This window comes from Corvus hawaiiensis, chromosome 1, assembly GCF_020740725.1.
Source record: "Corvus hawaiiensis isolate bCorHaw1 chromosome 1, bCorHaw1.pri.cur, whole genome shotgun sequence".
Lineage (NCBI taxonomy): Eukaryota > Metazoa > Chordata > Aves > Passeriformes > Corvidae > Corvus > Corvus hawaiiensis.
The window spans coordinates 22,224,184-22,240,652 of record NC_063213.1 but is presented as its reverse complement, the minus strand read 5'-3'; the positions used below and the strand labels follow the sequence as shown (position 1 = coordinate 22,240,652).

At 45.8% G+C, this 16,469-nt stretch overlaps 1 long non-coding RNA gene across 1 annotated transcript; it reads right to left on the bottom strand.

Annotated features, from left to right (window-relative positions):
* Window positions 1-5,728: 5,728 nt before the first annotated feature.
* LOC125322427 lies at window positions 5,729-13,391 on the bottom strand. Its single transcript, XR_007201996.1, has 5 exons — window positions 13,253-13,391; window positions 12,362-12,519; window positions 10,036-10,125; window positions 9,373-9,464; window positions 5,729-8,722 (listed from the first exon to the last, which is right to left on the bottom strand). It is a non-coding gene; the product is annotated as an uncharacterized LOC125322427 (long non-coding RNA).
* Window positions 13,392-16,469: the final 3,078 nt, after the last annotated feature.

Sequence of the window (16,469 nt, the reverse complement as noted above, 5' to 3'; positions counted from 1 at the left end):
AGAATTTGTTGTGTGGAAGCAGTTGCTGGATGTTTTAAGCTTTTGGGGATCTGCGAGAGTGAGAAACTCCGCTGGTACCTAAAGCTTGAGGGAAGGCACACTTTTCCAGGTTGTATGAAGGAGTCCAGTGGGCGCCAGGTAGGGCTTGAGCAAGAAAGATCATTCTCTGCTGACACTGCCACCAGTCCTACAAGAGACTGGTGCTATGCGCTTTCCATCACAGCTCTACCTACTATGGCCTTCGGGCACTCTGGCAGCCTGAATCTAAACCAAAGGGTCTCCAGCCATGGCTCACACAGAGAAATGTGCTGAGAGAGGGAGAGAGACTGCATTCGCTGACCTTGCTGTCTTCCTGACGTTTGAAAACTTCTATTGGCACCACAAAGAGGTTCCACTCACTGTCCTCTTAACAACCTTGAAACCGCACACGTAGCTTGATGGTCTGCACTTTAAAGCACCTCAGTCTTTTGTGGAGGGCTGGGAGCCCTTGGCAAAAGAGCCCTCTGCTCTCCCTTGGAGAAGAGAGGCCTGAGAGCAAAAAGACTATGCCCAGAGATAAGCAACCTTCCTCAGGTCATGGCGAGAAAGTGAACCACCCCCCAGCATGCCTTGTTTCTATATGGTAATGGCCTGTACCCAGTTGACTAGTTGGTTTTTACCTCAGCCCCTGCCTTCCCCATATAACCTCTGCCCCCTAGCCCTGATGGGAGAGAGCCTTGTCCCTGGCTTCCCTTCACAGGGACTGCTGGACAATAAAAGCTACCCTTGTGGAATCGCCATATGAGGCTCCTGTCTCGCTGTCCTGGAGTTCACCTTGGGTGATTTCACAAAGAGCTGATTCACAAGAGCTGGAATCACTTGTAGCTGAGAAATCACTACACTTGCTAAAATCACTCACTTCCCAGGAGAGGCCTGCCACCACCCCTGGAAGAGTCATTCCTTGCAGGACATTCTCTCTAGGAAGGTTGCGGCACACTGGGTTGTCCACCCCCGGCTTCCAAAGGGAAGCAAACAGTCTTTAACCTCAGTCTAGCAGAGGTCCAGCTCATGGCGCTTTGCTGGAAAGTTTGGAGACAAAAGCACTAGCGCAGTGACCATTTCTGTGCTGGCACGTTTCTCTAAGTGAGAGCCAGACGGCCACTTCGGACTGCGTGACACTGAAAGGGTATTGGGGTCTCATACATAGCCGAGAGGAAAAGTGAAGTGCAGAACTCACCCGGGGTGAGTGCAGAATACAGGCTACGAAGGGCAAGGTGAATGCTGTCGGTGGGCTTCTGTTCTTAGCCCTGTTGCATGGGAGCAGCTGCCAGTGGTTCTAAGGTTTGGAACTGGTCTCTGCGAGAGTGAAACAAGGGGACGGTCCATACCGCTTGGAGGGAACGTGCCTTCAAACAAAAGGCTGCCACGGGAAGGGGTAACAGAGGAAGTTCTTCTCTCCTGGAGCCTTTCTCTGTGACACAGGGACACTGTAACCACTGCTGGACTGAAAGTGCAGGAACGGTACAGACAGCTGACAGACAACGAACATGCAGAGCACCATGGAATGATCGCAGGTCACAGGCTGCAAGAGGAGCGTGACTGCCACCTGAACGCAGTCCGAACGCAAGGTATTGGTTGTAAAGGGGAAGGCCAGCAAAAGCTTTCTGTGGTGGATCATTTTCCCAGCAGAGCTGTACACTAGAAACAGTTCGGTTTCGCTTCAGACTCCACATGCTTAGTCATGGTGTGATGGCTGAGAGGAAGTGTAGCAGCAGCTTGTTCGGTGTGGTTTATAGGCTGCAAAGGTGAATGTGCCGGCCAGTGATGGGATTTTGTTCTTAGACCATTGGCATGGGAGCAGCAGCTGGGTGTGTTTTAACGTTAGAAGCTAGGCTCTGCGAGTGTGAAGAATTGGGACAGTCCATATAGCTGAGAAGGAAGGGGCATAGCCCCGGTGCATGGTGTATTTCATTGCTGCCATGAGAAGGAAGGATCCAGCAAGTGCTTCTATCCTGGCACGTGGTTGTCGTGTTCAGAGTTACGGGAACGTGTTGGTCTCTGCCAAAGTGAAAATTCGTGACAGGTGCTTCCTTTGCATTCCTATGATCCTTTATGTAGTCACAAACAGTTAGAACTGGCTGAAATGCAATTTAAAAAATTAAAATTTATTTTGAGAAATTTAGAAGTGAAAGGAAACTCTGCTCCCATCGGAACCTAACAGCCAGGAAAATGTTCTGCTGAGCCTGGTGAGAGACAGGAACGTTGCTTCTCCTCACACAGGCATGGGACATGCTGACAGGCAGCAAAAGGATTCTACACGTGCATGGTGCTATGCAGGTGTCTTCAGCTCTGTCTTGTGAATTACAAATCATATTCTAAAAAGTGTATTGCTGCAGTAGGGCTGCTGTTCTTTTTTAATGTTTAGAATCTCAGCAGAAATTTTTGCACTTTTAATTAAAAAGATATTATAGGGTTATGGGTTTATATACCACAAGAGTACTCCTGGATGTAGTTTTGAAATGGTTCTCAAATACTAAGTTGTGTGTTAATTCTTAATTACAACAATTCACAAATTGTTATAATGCTCTTTATCATTGAAGCTATCTCAGTCTCTTTTACTGCTTCTCTGGATTAATATGAAGTCACGAGTCATCTTTTGTCAGTAATCCCTCACAGGTATTTGTCTTATTTATTGTGATATCTCATGTCTATAAGGTACTAATGTTCTAAGGGGTAGCTGTGTTGCTCAATGAAACAAGCAAAAGTAATAAGGAATTTAAGCCCAAAATTTGTAAACCCGCAACATGCAAAAAGCTCATACCATATCTCATTAAAATATAGCACTAATACCTAAGAATAAGAAATTTTTGTGTCAGTTCAACAGAAAGAATGCTGGTAACATTTTTAATCTCATAGACACAATCTCACTTTTAATTAAAATTTATTTGTGTGGTTATTAATTTCTAGACTATCTCATTAACTGTCAAAATACTTTATAGCTGTTTGTTAGGAATCCGGGATTAAATTCCATTTAGTCTCAGTTCTGGGTGACTGTGGATACTGCAGATCTCAATTTATTCTCTGTAAAATAGAAAAATATGCTTTTTTGAGGCAGCTAAAGGTAAAATTCAGTCTATAAAAGTAATTCAACATAACAAAATGTTCACATTTTCATCTTAACTCTAGAAACAGCATTTTCTGCTGAAAACCAGCTTTTGCTCCAGTGGCAGTCATTCTTGTATTCTTACTGACTTGTTCTGCCAGAACAGGGAGGGGGGTCAGGGTACATAGGGGAAGGAAAAGGCCAGGTGGGGGTAGCAGGAGGGTGGACAGGAGGGGTAGAAGAGGAATAGAGGGTTTGGGTAGCAGAGTAGGGACAGGGGAGGAAGAAGGGTTAGGGGGGTCAGGTCGTGTGGGGAGAGAAGGCGGCTTCTGCTTTAAATTAAAAACACATTGGGGAAAACAAATCTGTGTAGGAATGTCTCATTTCCTCTCCTGGATGTGTTTTTGTGTGATCAGTTCCGATTCCAACTGCTCCCAGGGGATTTTCATCTCATGGGGTTATAAAGAGCTTCCGGGGTCTGAGCACATCAGAAAAAAATGGGAAAACTACCTGGATCAGGCATTGGAGCCTCTCTGGGGCATCCCAAAGGTCTGGCAGCACCCAGCATTCCTGCCTGGAATTTGGGGGGTCCCAGCACAGCCCCTCCATAATGTCCCTGTGAAGCTGGCACTGCCCAGCATCCCTGAAAGGGATTTGGGATACCCTGCACAGGCCCCCCAGCACATTTTACTGCTTCCCCAAGTCCCCTTTAACCAGGATCATTTTTTGAGGTGGGGGCACACAAACCCAGCAGAATCGGCTTTAAACACTGTACTAGTTTGAAAACAAACCTGTGGGAGACTCCAAGTCAGAACTACAATTTAATAGGAAAATTAAAAATAAAGGCAGAAAACACTGGCTTAAACTGACAGTCAGGATACAGCCTGACGCCTTGTTGGTCCGCATGGTGGCAGCAGTCTGATTAAATGATGGCTGCAGACCTCCTGAAGAGACAGATGTGGTTCTGTTGAAGCGGTGATCCTGTAGAAGGGTCTGGTCTTCTTCTGAAGGTCCGGTGGTGTTCATGTTGCTCTCGTCCTCTGGGAATCCAGTAGGAAAGACTGGCTGTGGTGTTCCAAACCTCAGATTATATCCAGGTAGGGATGCTTGGTTCCTCCCCTTGGGCAGAGCATCTCACAATGGGATGATGTGATTTATGAGCCATGCAGTAAAGTGTTAATGGCCTATTAGCAGAAGGTATCTCCTGGAGGGAGTTATCAGGGATGAGTCATGAAGGAGATAAGGAACACTGCCCCACCCGCTTTAACAGTTTATGAAGATGGTGACAGAATACATACCTTTGGTTACACCTTACATTGTAACCTAAAACAAACACCTCTTCAGAGGGAAATCTCCCCTCTCCCCTCCTCACTGAATTCTCACTGCCAAAACCCAGCCTGAGTCCCAGCTCCCCTTCCCCTGTCTCAATCTCTTCAAGGAACTGGGCTTGAATTTTCCAATCCGGCAGGGTAATAATGCTGTTCTCCTTACTGTATATTAATTACAGTAATTGCTTTAGAAATAATTAAAAGGAATTAAAAGAATGAAGAGATGATAAAGAGCTGCCAGCTTGAACCAAGGGATACAATTTGCTTCAAGGGACCAACTTTAAAATGCACCAAATAAAACCACAATGATACTGCATTATTCTTTTAGATCAAGTTAGAGATAAATATTGAAGAATACAAAAGAATCTTTTGAACCCCAAAAACTCTTTTAAGATATATACAGGGCAGGGCTGTACTGCACCCCCAAACCAAGAAGAATTGGGAGAAAAGACAAACCCAGACTGAGATTCCTGGGAGATTGGTGCAGCTTTAGCCAGAAAAAACAATCCTTGGTCTGAACACACACCTGTGAATCCCAGGAACCTGTGACATCATCAATACCCTCATGGTCCTTTTTATTAAAAGCAGATTTCCATGGAGAATTAATGAAATACAGAGAATTCACCTGAAATGTAAAGGAACAGTTCCCCCAACACATCAGGTTGCAGCATCCAAAAGAAAATGAACAGAAAGATTATGGACTGGGATCATCACCAATCCCAAATTACTCATGTGAAATACCATTCTGCTTTATTTTATAAATCACCACTTCTCTAAAAACCTTTCAATTTTACTTCAAATTCCTCAAGTTCCAAACTGCAGCCACCAAGATTTTACTACACCACGTCCATGGAGGGATACAGGAAAACACAAAGGGTATGGTTCTCTGGGAATGTGTCTTGGTTTTGGAGACAAAATTTTAGGAGGAAGCGCTCCAGAATGAGCGCCTCCTCCAAAGGGAAAAGGGCCTCCTGTAGATACAAAAATGCTGCTAGCAAGGATTTTCTTGCTATTTTCTAAGTCCGTGAGAGACTTTTCTCTCTCACAGAAGAGGTAGCAGAGTTATGTAAACAACCAAGCCACCTGCAACCTTGAAAAGTCTTGTTTATGGTATAGTAGAGAAATATTTTGACAATGGATGTTTTGGGATTTTGGCCAATCACCCCCAAGGGGTGGCTGATCCTTTGTCCAATTAGACTATGAAGAAAAAAGTCTATAAAAGAGTTTGTAAAATAATTCAATCAATCAATCTTGCTGCACAATTCCTGCCTGCTGGATCTTCTCTCCTCCTCCTCCCTATGGCTGCGGGACACGGTGATATACTGTAGGAACCAGGCCTGCGGTAATAGCCTCCCCTTCTCCTCCACTAATGGGACAAATTGGTAACAACAAGTGAAAGTGGGAAAAAACCCAAACTGTTTATTAACACAAAACAAAACAGGGTAGAACAGAATAAAACAAAACTCAAAATAAAACAAATTCCCAGAGAGGGAACAGACACTCGGGCTCGGACCAGCCAGGGCCACCCTGTGGGCCCACTGGGGCCACCCGGCAGGCTCCCATGACCAGAGGGAAGGGAAGGGAGGCATGAGGCAAGGGGAGGGAAGGGAAAAAGAACAAAAAAAAACCAACACAACCTTTTTCCAGCTAGCCGGAACAAAAAAAACCGAAGAGCAGCACAGCGCTCCCAGCGCAATCCCTCCCGAGCCCCCACTGAGCCCCAGAGCCCCAGAGCCCGTTGGGCTGAGCCATTGAACCAAACCACATGCGGGTGCCATGGTTCCAGCCTCACCCCCTGGATCCATCTTAAAGACAGAGTGTCCTTGGGCATTAAGCAGACAGTTAAGGAATAAAGCGGCCTCATAACATCACCCCAGGACAGAATACTCCTGAGGAAGCACACTGACCTAATCTGTGTCTACTGCCCAAAGAGAGATCTCTTCCAAACGGCTCTGGCTGCACTCGGTGTGTCCTGACGGTTCCCATGTTGACACACCACATCTTCCTCTGCCTGATGCCTTGAGAAGTATCCCTAAGGTGCCACCAAGAAAGGAGCCTCTTACGGACACAGAGTCTTGGGACTCAGGGGAGAAAAAAAGGAGTTTTCGGTATTTAGGATCTCCCACTCCATCAGCACTGATAGCAAACACAGCGGCCTCAGCAAGACACGGTGAGTCAGATCCTGTCTTACCTCGGCCTTTCCGCAGGTACAGTCTGACAGGGGGAGGAAAGACAATGGGCTAGAATGGACAGCCTACTTCCAGAAAATCATCATAATCCACAAACCATTAAGTAGAGCTGTAAGAACTGCCTGAGATGTTAATTTCCCTGCAGACTGAGAGCCCAGAGCGGCACTAAGGTGAAGTGCCATGAACAGACTATGGAAATCCCAGAAGTACAAGCTACTCGGCCAGTTCTATAAAACTGGGATATGACCATCTTTTGTCTCACCTGGTGGAGGAAGCAGGAGCGATGATATTCCTTCCGATGGGTTTTTTGGGATCTGCAGCAAATGTGGCAGCTCCGTCTACCTGTGCCACCACCCAGTTTGTGGAAATGATTGCCATACAGGAGAAACAACCAAAACCCAGTTATTTTTCACAATCAGAACAGAAAAGCAGGGAAAAAGGACACAGGGACACTCCAGGTGTCCATTACTGTGAGAGCAAGCCTCTCCAAACCAGTGGGAGCAGAGACTGAGCAACAAAGCCATTGGGACCAAATCGCTGGGCTTTGTAAGAAAAACAGTGAGTTTTACCTTGGCAATAAAACCCAGTTGATGTTCACCTCATCAGCCAGGTGCAGCACCATCCACAGGAAGCTGGCCAGGTGCACCTGCCTGGCAGAGAGCTCCCCCCCTTTCCTAGGAATCCATGCAGTACAGGGCCACAGCACTAGCCATGATCAGCAGTGTCTACCTGGTAAAGAGCAGGCAGGGCTGTAAGTCTTGGTTCCAATCCCAAGTTGCCTCCACAGGTCTCCTGGGAGCTTGGAAATCATCAGCACTGTTTCTGCAGTTATAAATTGAGCTTCAAAGTTGCTCCTCAGGCTGGCACTGAGGAACCATTAATTCCCTGTGTTTGTACAGCCACATCAGCTGGAGCCAGTCACTGGCACCCAGAATTCCAGCAGGAAGACATGCTGCTGACACCTGACTGTCCATGGAACAAGCTACTTCCCTGGAGAAGCCAAAGGCTAATCCTATGTGGGAACAAAGTCCATGAAATCAGTGTAATTACTGTGACTCAGCCATCATGGCCAAGGCCTGATCCAGCACCTGGGTCTGGTGATCAGTGTTAAAGTCCTGGCAGAGGCTGCATTGTCTAGGACATCACTGCCAGACAGGCCATACCTGCAAAATCAGGGAAAATAAAGGAATGAAACTTGAGTGACAACTTCATCCACATGAGTTAGCCAGGAGCTTTGCCAAAAGACTGGAATAAAAACTCACATCCCTGGGAGAGATAAAAACCGATGGAAAAAATGCAACATGTGGTGATGAAGAGAAAATGGAATGACTGGAACCATTTTAAATGGATAAGAAGAAACAGCCTCATGTGATACTAGGGGAGGTTTAGATTAGATACTAGGAAGTCTCTTAGTGGAAAGGCTGTCCATCCCTGGCAAGCTGCCCAGGGCAATGAGGGAGGTCCCATCCCTGGAGGGATTTAAAGCAGTGTTGATGTGGCACTTGGGGACACGGGACAGAGGCGGCCTTGGCAGCGCTGGGGGAATGGCTGGGCACCGTGATCTCAGAGGGTTTCTCCAACCTGAACAATTCCATTATTCCAAGGACACTGTATGTGGCCAGCACAGACACACCTGTGCCTGCTGCAAACATCATTTCACTTCCTCTCCTTTGCTTGCTTGCCAAATATTCCCTGGTGACAGGGAACATGGGAGCACTCCTTGCTGCAGGAGAAGCCAGCAGGATTAGATGAAATTCCTTTCAGAAAGAGCTAACAGGATCCAGCCAGTACTGTCCCCAACTGCTTGGGAACCTCCCATTCCCTTCCAGTAGCAAAAGAGAGGGAAACCACCTTGTGCTGAGGAGCAATGACATGAGAGCTATGGGGACAGACTGGCAGAGATGGGAGAAAAAGATCAACACCAGTGGTATGCAAAGGGAGCACCTGCCAAATCAACCTCCAGGAACTGTGGAAAACATCTTCCAACTGAGTAGTGAGTCAATATATTCCTGTCCTCCAATCACAGACCTTTCAGCCACAGCCAGGAGCTGCTCTGGATGAAAGGTCCCCTCCAAGTCCATGGATGTGGCTTTTCCCTCGCCACCCTCGCGGTCCATGGGGAGCTAAAGGAGAAGAAAAGGAATGAAAAGGGAATAAAGTATCCATAAATACAGCAGATATTGCCACATGCCCTTACAAAAAATAATATCCCAAGTTATTATGATTAAAGTCCCATTTAGCAGGCAAAAGCAAGAGGAGAGATTCCTGGTTCCCATCTCCAACACCTTCTTTGTAGTACCTGTCACCCCAGAGTGCCAGGACAAGGGGAAATGGCTTCCCACTGACAGAGGGCAGGGATAGATGGGGTATTGGGAAGAAATTATTCCCTATGAAGGTGCTGAGGCCCTGGCAGAAGCTGCCCAGAGAAGCTGTGGCTGTCCCATCCCTGGCAGTGCTCAAGGCCAGGTTGGATGGGGCTCGGAGCAACCAGGTCTAGTGGAAGGTGCCCCTGCCCATGGAACTGTATGGTCCCTTCTAACCCAAACTATCCCAGGATTCCATGATTCCACACAAGAGAACAGGTGCTCAGCTTTGAGCTAGGAAGTTTAGGGAGTCAACAAAATTATCAAATTAAGTCCAAGCCTCTAATATTTTATGGAATAGCAACCTCTAGAGAGTAAACACTTTGAAAGTCAAGGAAAGTGCCCAAATTAGCAAATATACCAAAGCTGTGGTTTCTGAATACTGGATTGTAATTAAGTGAACCACCCACCTGACAGGCGACTGCCTGGCTGTGACACAGCTGAGTCTTCCCAGTATAGAATTCCCTGCATAACTTTGTTATGGACCCCACTTCTGTTTTTCCTGAGGAGAAAATAACAATAATGATGAATAATAAAAATTAAAAGGTCACATGCTAAAGGTATAGATAGATAGATAGATGCATACATACATAGATGTATATATACACCACATATAAAATATTACATTTATAGTTAAACACTTAATTTGGCTGAAAGTTTCAAAACTGACTGGGAAAAGTGGTTGTCATCCTGAGGGTTGTTCAAGCTGTAGATAAGAAGTTCAGGTATGTTTCTGAAGATGCTGAAGAGCTGAAATTACTTGTTTTAATTTTTGGATTACCACAGCACTGGGGAGATGATGATACCTGGTTTTGTTTTCCCTAAATATGTCAGGGACTTAAATAAACCAGAAACATCCAAAAATGGACAGCTCTTGGTCTTGCATCATAACTAAAAGGGTTAAAAATATTTCTGCAGCTTTTAAAATAAAAGCAGTTATTCAAGAGAGTCCTAGAGGTCTTTCATCCAACAACAACTTGTCTTACGTTGTTCCATGCAAGGATCATGTTCATGGGAAAACCCCACCCAAAAAACTGAGCTTCAGCAGGAAAGAGAAATAATAAAATGCTGACCTTCAAGCAGTTTATCGAGCTCTTTGGAGCCAGTGGTGATCTGGATGATCTCTGACCATTGCTAGTGGAATTCTGTGGCTGTGGTGAAACCTGTGGGAATTAGTTTGGCTGCCTCAGCCTGAGGGAAAACCAAACTCATCATTGCCAGGAGAGTTCATGCCATTCATTAACCCCCCCGTAATTATTATTTCCTGCCTTGTGGAGAGGCACCTGTATCATTCCATGCAGATTTTACTTTATAGACCTTCCTTGAGTTAGTACCTCTGAACATAACTGAAATTCTGCTCTGAGAAAAAGCTCCAATATCCCTTTTGTCTGTTTTATGGAAATACTCTCCCCTTGAACTCATCTCTTCTCTTCCCTGAGCTTCAGGGACTTGCTGGTCCTGGGATTTCATCAGGAGAGCACTGAGTAGGTGGGATACCCAGCCTGAATAACTGTAGAAAGGCACGTCCAACCCTGGAGCAGACAGGCTGGAATGTTGTCTGAGTACACCACAGCCCCAAGCATCAGCTGTCTGGAGATGCTCTGGATTGCACTTCACAGCCTCAGTCAATCCCCACATGGGAAAGCCAAGTGTTTTTTCCTCCTCTGAGAGAGGAAAACACACGATAGCAAGGGGTCTCCCAGCTGACCTGGTACTCATGGGCAGCTGTATCACTGAACAGGATCTTCCATTGTGTCTCTCGGTGCTTCTGGAAAATACTGCAAGCCTTGTGGGTCTGGGGTTTAAAAGCTACTTTTGGGTCAGCAAAAAGGTCTCTGGCTGGGATAATTCACTGAATTCACTGATAGATCCTGAAATCTGTTTCAAAGTGCATAAAAACCCAAAGGAAAAGATGCTGAGCACACAGGAGTTCAAGGTGCTTCGGGCACAGGTTCCCTGAACCACATGGAAATGATCCCAAGCCTGGCTTTGGGCTGCCCCCCCTGCACATTGCATTCTCAGAGCAGCCCCAGAAGGCCAGGGAGAAAGGAATGGGTGTTGGAGGCCATCTGGGAACCCCCAGCCCTACTTCCAGTGAGAAATGACACTGTCGGTGCCTGCAGCCCTGTGCTGGTTTGGCCAAATTTAGAAATATATCCTCTGAGAGAAGGCAGGTTACAAACCACCCCTCCCTCACCAGGTTTGGGGAAAAAAGAAACTTCTTCCTTGAAGGAAAGAGAAAGAGATAAAAACTATTTATTTAACAAACACACGGGAGAAGGATAATACTGCTAAATAATAAAATCTTTCACTGTGGAGAAAAACCTGGAAAAATGTTTGAGTCTTCCCTTTGGTCTCCCTCCTCCTCAGAGCTGGGACTTGGCCCAGGGCCAGGCCCTCGGTGCTCGGTGGAAAGTCCTCTCGATGTGTTCTGATATTGAAGCAGTCCAGCAGAGAAGAAGGGGAAAAAAATTGGAGTCCCAGGAAAACAAAGTTCAACTCTCTGGAGGAAAAGGAGCTGAAAAACTGGCTGAAAGCTGGCTGGAGAGAAGGCAAGCCAGGTGCTTCCCTCCGCTCTGGCTCTCCTGCCACCACTGAATGCAGAGAGCCATCTCTATCTCTGTGTCCTCGAAAAACATGAAAACAAACTGCAAAACTGCTTTGAAAGTTTGTTGGGTTTTTTCTCTCCCCCCTCTCAGGCTCAGTTTAGAGGCATAGAAAGGCATAAAACTAATTTCTGGGCATAGAGCAGTGATAGGGAATACAACATCAAGTCACCCCAAGACAAGCCCTCACCCCATTTCATGTCGCTCAGTGGGTGGTTCTTGATGTGGCACCTGGGGACATGAGTTGGGGGTGGCCCAGCAGTCCTGGGGCAGCAGTTGGACCTGATGATCTCATAGAGCTTCCCCAGCCTCAGGGATTCCATGGGACGCCCAGGGACTGTCCCAGCTGCACAGGCAGGCACAGGAAGCTCTTACACACAGAATAAATTGCCATGAGCCAGAGCACTCCAGGCCATTCTTGAGAGTGTGCAGAGAGCAGGAAAAGACATGGTTACAGCACTGATCCTGCTCCACACTTTGCCTGTGGGGCATGAACACCATTTCATCCTGATCCTGAGAGCTCCAAGGAAAAGAATTATTGAGGCAGCACTGAAGATGCCGCTTTCCTGACACTCCTGTCCCAGAACCACAGCCCAGCAGGTTTCTGTGGGAATCTTTATTATTTGTGTAGTTCAGAAGCTGCACATCCCTAAAGCATTCCCTTGGGAACATGACGCTTCCCACAGGCATTTTATACTTCAGTGTGCACTTTCAGGACATTGAGACAGTTTAAATCAGAATGAGGTCACTTGGTGACAGCACAGCATTAGATCAGGAGCATCAGGAGACTCACCAGGCAACATTCACTCTCCATGGGCTCTCCATTCCCATCACTCCAGCTGCAGCATCTTCATTTCTCACAGTTCTGTTTCAAGGACTCCTCTCAGGAAATGGATCTCACTGCTCGCTGCTCAAGACCCTTGAGCAAATCCTCAAGGGAATTTTAACTCCCTACAAACAGCAGGAATGACCAAGGACAGCTGCTGTCATAGGAAAAGCGGAGGATTGTGATGATCAGACACCTTTCCCTGTGAAGGCTTCAGTTCCCACCTCCATCCCTGAGCAGCTCTGCCTCAGTCCCACCCACTCACTCCAAAATGGCTCCATGGGGTTTAACTCCAGTTCTTTGGATCTGCCCATCCCCACCGCTCTGGCAGGCAGCACTGACAGCACAGCAGGGGAACACATGAACAGGTACAGGCAAGGGCACACCAATGCCACCAGGTCCTGCAGCACAGCTTCTTCTGCTTCAGGGCCTCCCTTTTTTGGTGCAGATTCACTGGAATTTAACCTCTGTGAGAGCCTAATAATAAGAGAAAGGCTGCAAAAAGTGCTTCGACGTTACGACTGCTCAACACCTGAAAGGGTTCAAAAGTGCTTTTTCATTATGACTGCTCTAAACCTGAAAAACTCCAAAAATGCCTCGTCATTTTGTCTGCTTATCATTATACGGGCGGTTTGGACTGTGGGTAGCCCGCCTTGAGGCCCATAAAAAGGAAGGCAAAACTGGTGTAAGTCGGAGGGAAAAGCAAGGGGCAGAGTCCCTGACCTTTGTCTTTCCCCCCCACCACCACCATCGCCTGCTTCGAGACACTCTGAGACCTCCTGGAGCTGACACTGCCCCCCTGAGGAGAACCCCCCTGGACCAGAGTCACGAGTCGCAAGTGAGTTGTGGAACCCCTACCCTGCTCCTGCGTCCCATGGTGAGAGCACTGCGAGTGGACCAAAGCTCGGCTGCAATGACCAGGCACCACGCCTGCAACTCGGTAGGACAGGCGGCCGCATTCATGCCAAACTGCTCCCGAGATCAGAAAAGGCAGATAAGATGCTTCAAACGACAGAAGAAAAAAAAGGGCAAAAACTGCTTCACTCCCCCCCACTCCATTTGGCAGCACTAAAGGTAGCACAGTGTGGTGGTGACCTATCCTATGCTTTTCTTTTTAAGTAACCTTGGCTTTTTCTAACTTTTCTCTACTTTTCTCTTTCCTTCTCTTTGCCCCCTTTACTATTAAATAAAATACATCAATTTTTTGGCATCAACATTTAATCTCGCTTGGTTTTAATCTCGTTTCTGGGAATATTTTGAACCTTCTAAGTTCTTTCCAGTTTATGCAGAGAGAGTTAGCTTTCTTTGCTTTTCTGGATTTAAACTGGATCATAACAACCTCGTAAAAAGCATCTGGCAAGACTTAAAATTAACCCAGAAGTTCCAGTGCATCACTGCATCACTGGGATTCCAGCTACTGAATGAGCTATGAGAAGCAGTGAAGAAACGGGGACCTCACAGGTGTTACGAATGGGAGGGGCTGCAAAGGTTGGCTTTTGTATGGTTAAAAGTGAGTTAGTTTTTAATGGATTATTATACTGTTGATCAATGTTAATGAAGTTGTAAATCAGTTTAAATAGTTATTAGGTGTCATGAGTTGGGGTGGGAATTTTCTAGAATATGGGTGTAAACCTCATTATCATAAAGGAATAAGTCCAGGAACACCATTGGGCAATTGACAATCCAGTAAGAAGACCCCTGGATGACATCGAGCCAACCAGTGAGCCAGTGAGAAGGCCCTAGAAACCAGCGAGCCAACCATGATACCTCCAGAAGGCGGGGCCATGGGAGGGAATTCTCCGAACTTTGGGGTATAAAATGTAACCTCCCCAGCTGTGGGGTGTGCCTCTGACCGAACTGATCTCTGATCAAGTGCCCAGCGCTGTTACCCTTTACTTTGTGGTTGGGGCAGACCGCCCATTTGAGGTCTCTAATCGTCATTCTTTTGTTAAATAAATTTTCAAGAAGTTTCATCTGTGAGCAGCGTTTCTCACACAGGTAAATCAGGAGCAGCTGTTCAGCCAACAGCAGTGGCAATAAAGGTACTGAGTCAGGACCTCACCAAAACTACATTAAAAGAAATGCCAACACCTTGAGAATCATCTTGCTCAGCCCAGAGTCCATCCAGCACTCACAGAGAGCTGCTGGGAGGCAAAATTCTCCCTGCTCCTCCTGCCTGGGAAACCCTGTTTGCAGCTCCTGCCCCCACACCTCTCACCTGCATCATTATCCTTTTCCTGTGTCTTTGTTAAATAAATAGTTTTTATCTCTTTCACTTTCCTTCGAGGAAAATTTTTTTTTTCCTGAACCTGGTGGGGGAGGTATGGTTGTAAGCTGCCTTCTCTCAGAGGATATATTTCTAAATTTGGCCAAACCGGAACAGAGGGTTAAAAAAACTTTCTGTAAAGTGGCCATCTATGATCTGGCATCATGAGACTTCCACCCTTTTTTGCCATCTTGGATTCTGGCAGAAACCACTTCTGCCTAAGCCACCATCTCTTGAATAGTACTATAAAATACACCCACTCCTCAGAAGGGCGTCTATTCCACTGCTTGAACCAAAGTCCGACTCCAAAAATAACCATGCCTTTGCACCATCCATGTCTCCAAACTGTAAATCGCCCCTTGAAATCATGCTGAATTCAGGGTTACAGTTGCAGTTATGGTTATGGTTAGATTACGGTTAGATTAGGGTTTGGGTTGGGTTAGGGTTAAGGTTAGGATTAGGGTTAGGGTTAGAGTTAAGTTTAGGGTTTGGGTTAGGGTTGGGGTTATGGGTTAGGGTTAGGGTTTGTTGGCTGTTAGTTAGTTTGTTAGTTAGTTGTCACATAAACAAAAACAGGACTTTGGTTAAAGTCTACACTCGAGTTTCTGAAGAGGGTTTTCTCAGTGTACTAATTTATCTCTTTAAGTCGTGTTTTCATGCCTGTGAATCATGTGCCTGAATTAGTAATCTTTTACTTTGAAGGTTCCTGCCCATATTCTTGAAACTACATGATGACAACTGATGCCCACAATTTTCATGTCAGATTTAATTTTTTTTTTTTTCCCTTTATGCATGTCACAAATTCCATCCACCCTTCTTTTACAGCCTCCGAGGGGGTTCTTCATACAAATGTGGGTTCCTGCAAGCAGCTGCATGTTCCTGCATGGCTGTGCCTTGGGCAGAGACCTACTGATAATTGAGAGTTTATTCCATGTGTAATATTTATAAAGTCGGGTAAATAATTTGCATGGCTTGTGCATGCCAGCCACATGCTTAAATAAGCTACTCTATTGCTACTTACAGCAAAAGCAGAATTGATCTACATTGCAATTACAGTGAGTGGTTAGGAAAATCACACAGGGTGTTGCTGAGTTATTTGATTTCTGTTGTCCACATCAGGCAGGAGACTGGAATTTTAACCCTTTGTTTTTCCTTTTCAAGATGACTGCCCTTAGTGTTGGACGATTTTTGTTTGGATGTCCGAATCCCTCTCTGTCTCTTACTCTTCTTCATTTTTCCTTCCTTGAATAATTTTTGGTTAAAAAAAGCTTAGTAACCGTACATTTTGCCTGATACAGGAAGGTGGAAAGTACTTTGAGATTTTGGAAGCAGGAAGACAATTTCTTGCCCTTTGTTGTTATGATAAAGTGTAGAGCAAAAAAAAACCTGTTAGGAACATTCAGTTCTATTAATTTAAACAACTGCACGGGTCATCCAACACATATTAAAGGGCCAGACTTATACACAGCTTTAAAATTTTGAAGCCATTTTAAATAAACAGTTGAAAATATGATCATATAATTTTATTATATTGAAAGCCTAGATGGATTTGAGGGATCAGGAAGACGAGAATATGGGTCACTGTATATTATATATTGCAGTAGAAGTATGGTTTTAATTTCACTCACAGCCTTACATCTGTTCCTTCTGGAGGTGCTTTCTTTTAGTTAGAGTGGAATGTGTTGAAATTCTGAAAAGTCATGATTGAAAAGTCATTCAGTCCTTTTACGGACTAATCGGATTTATTGATGTATTCAGCAACCTGATCCTGTGGTCGGGAGTCTAGACCAATAGGACCAGGCTGTTTTC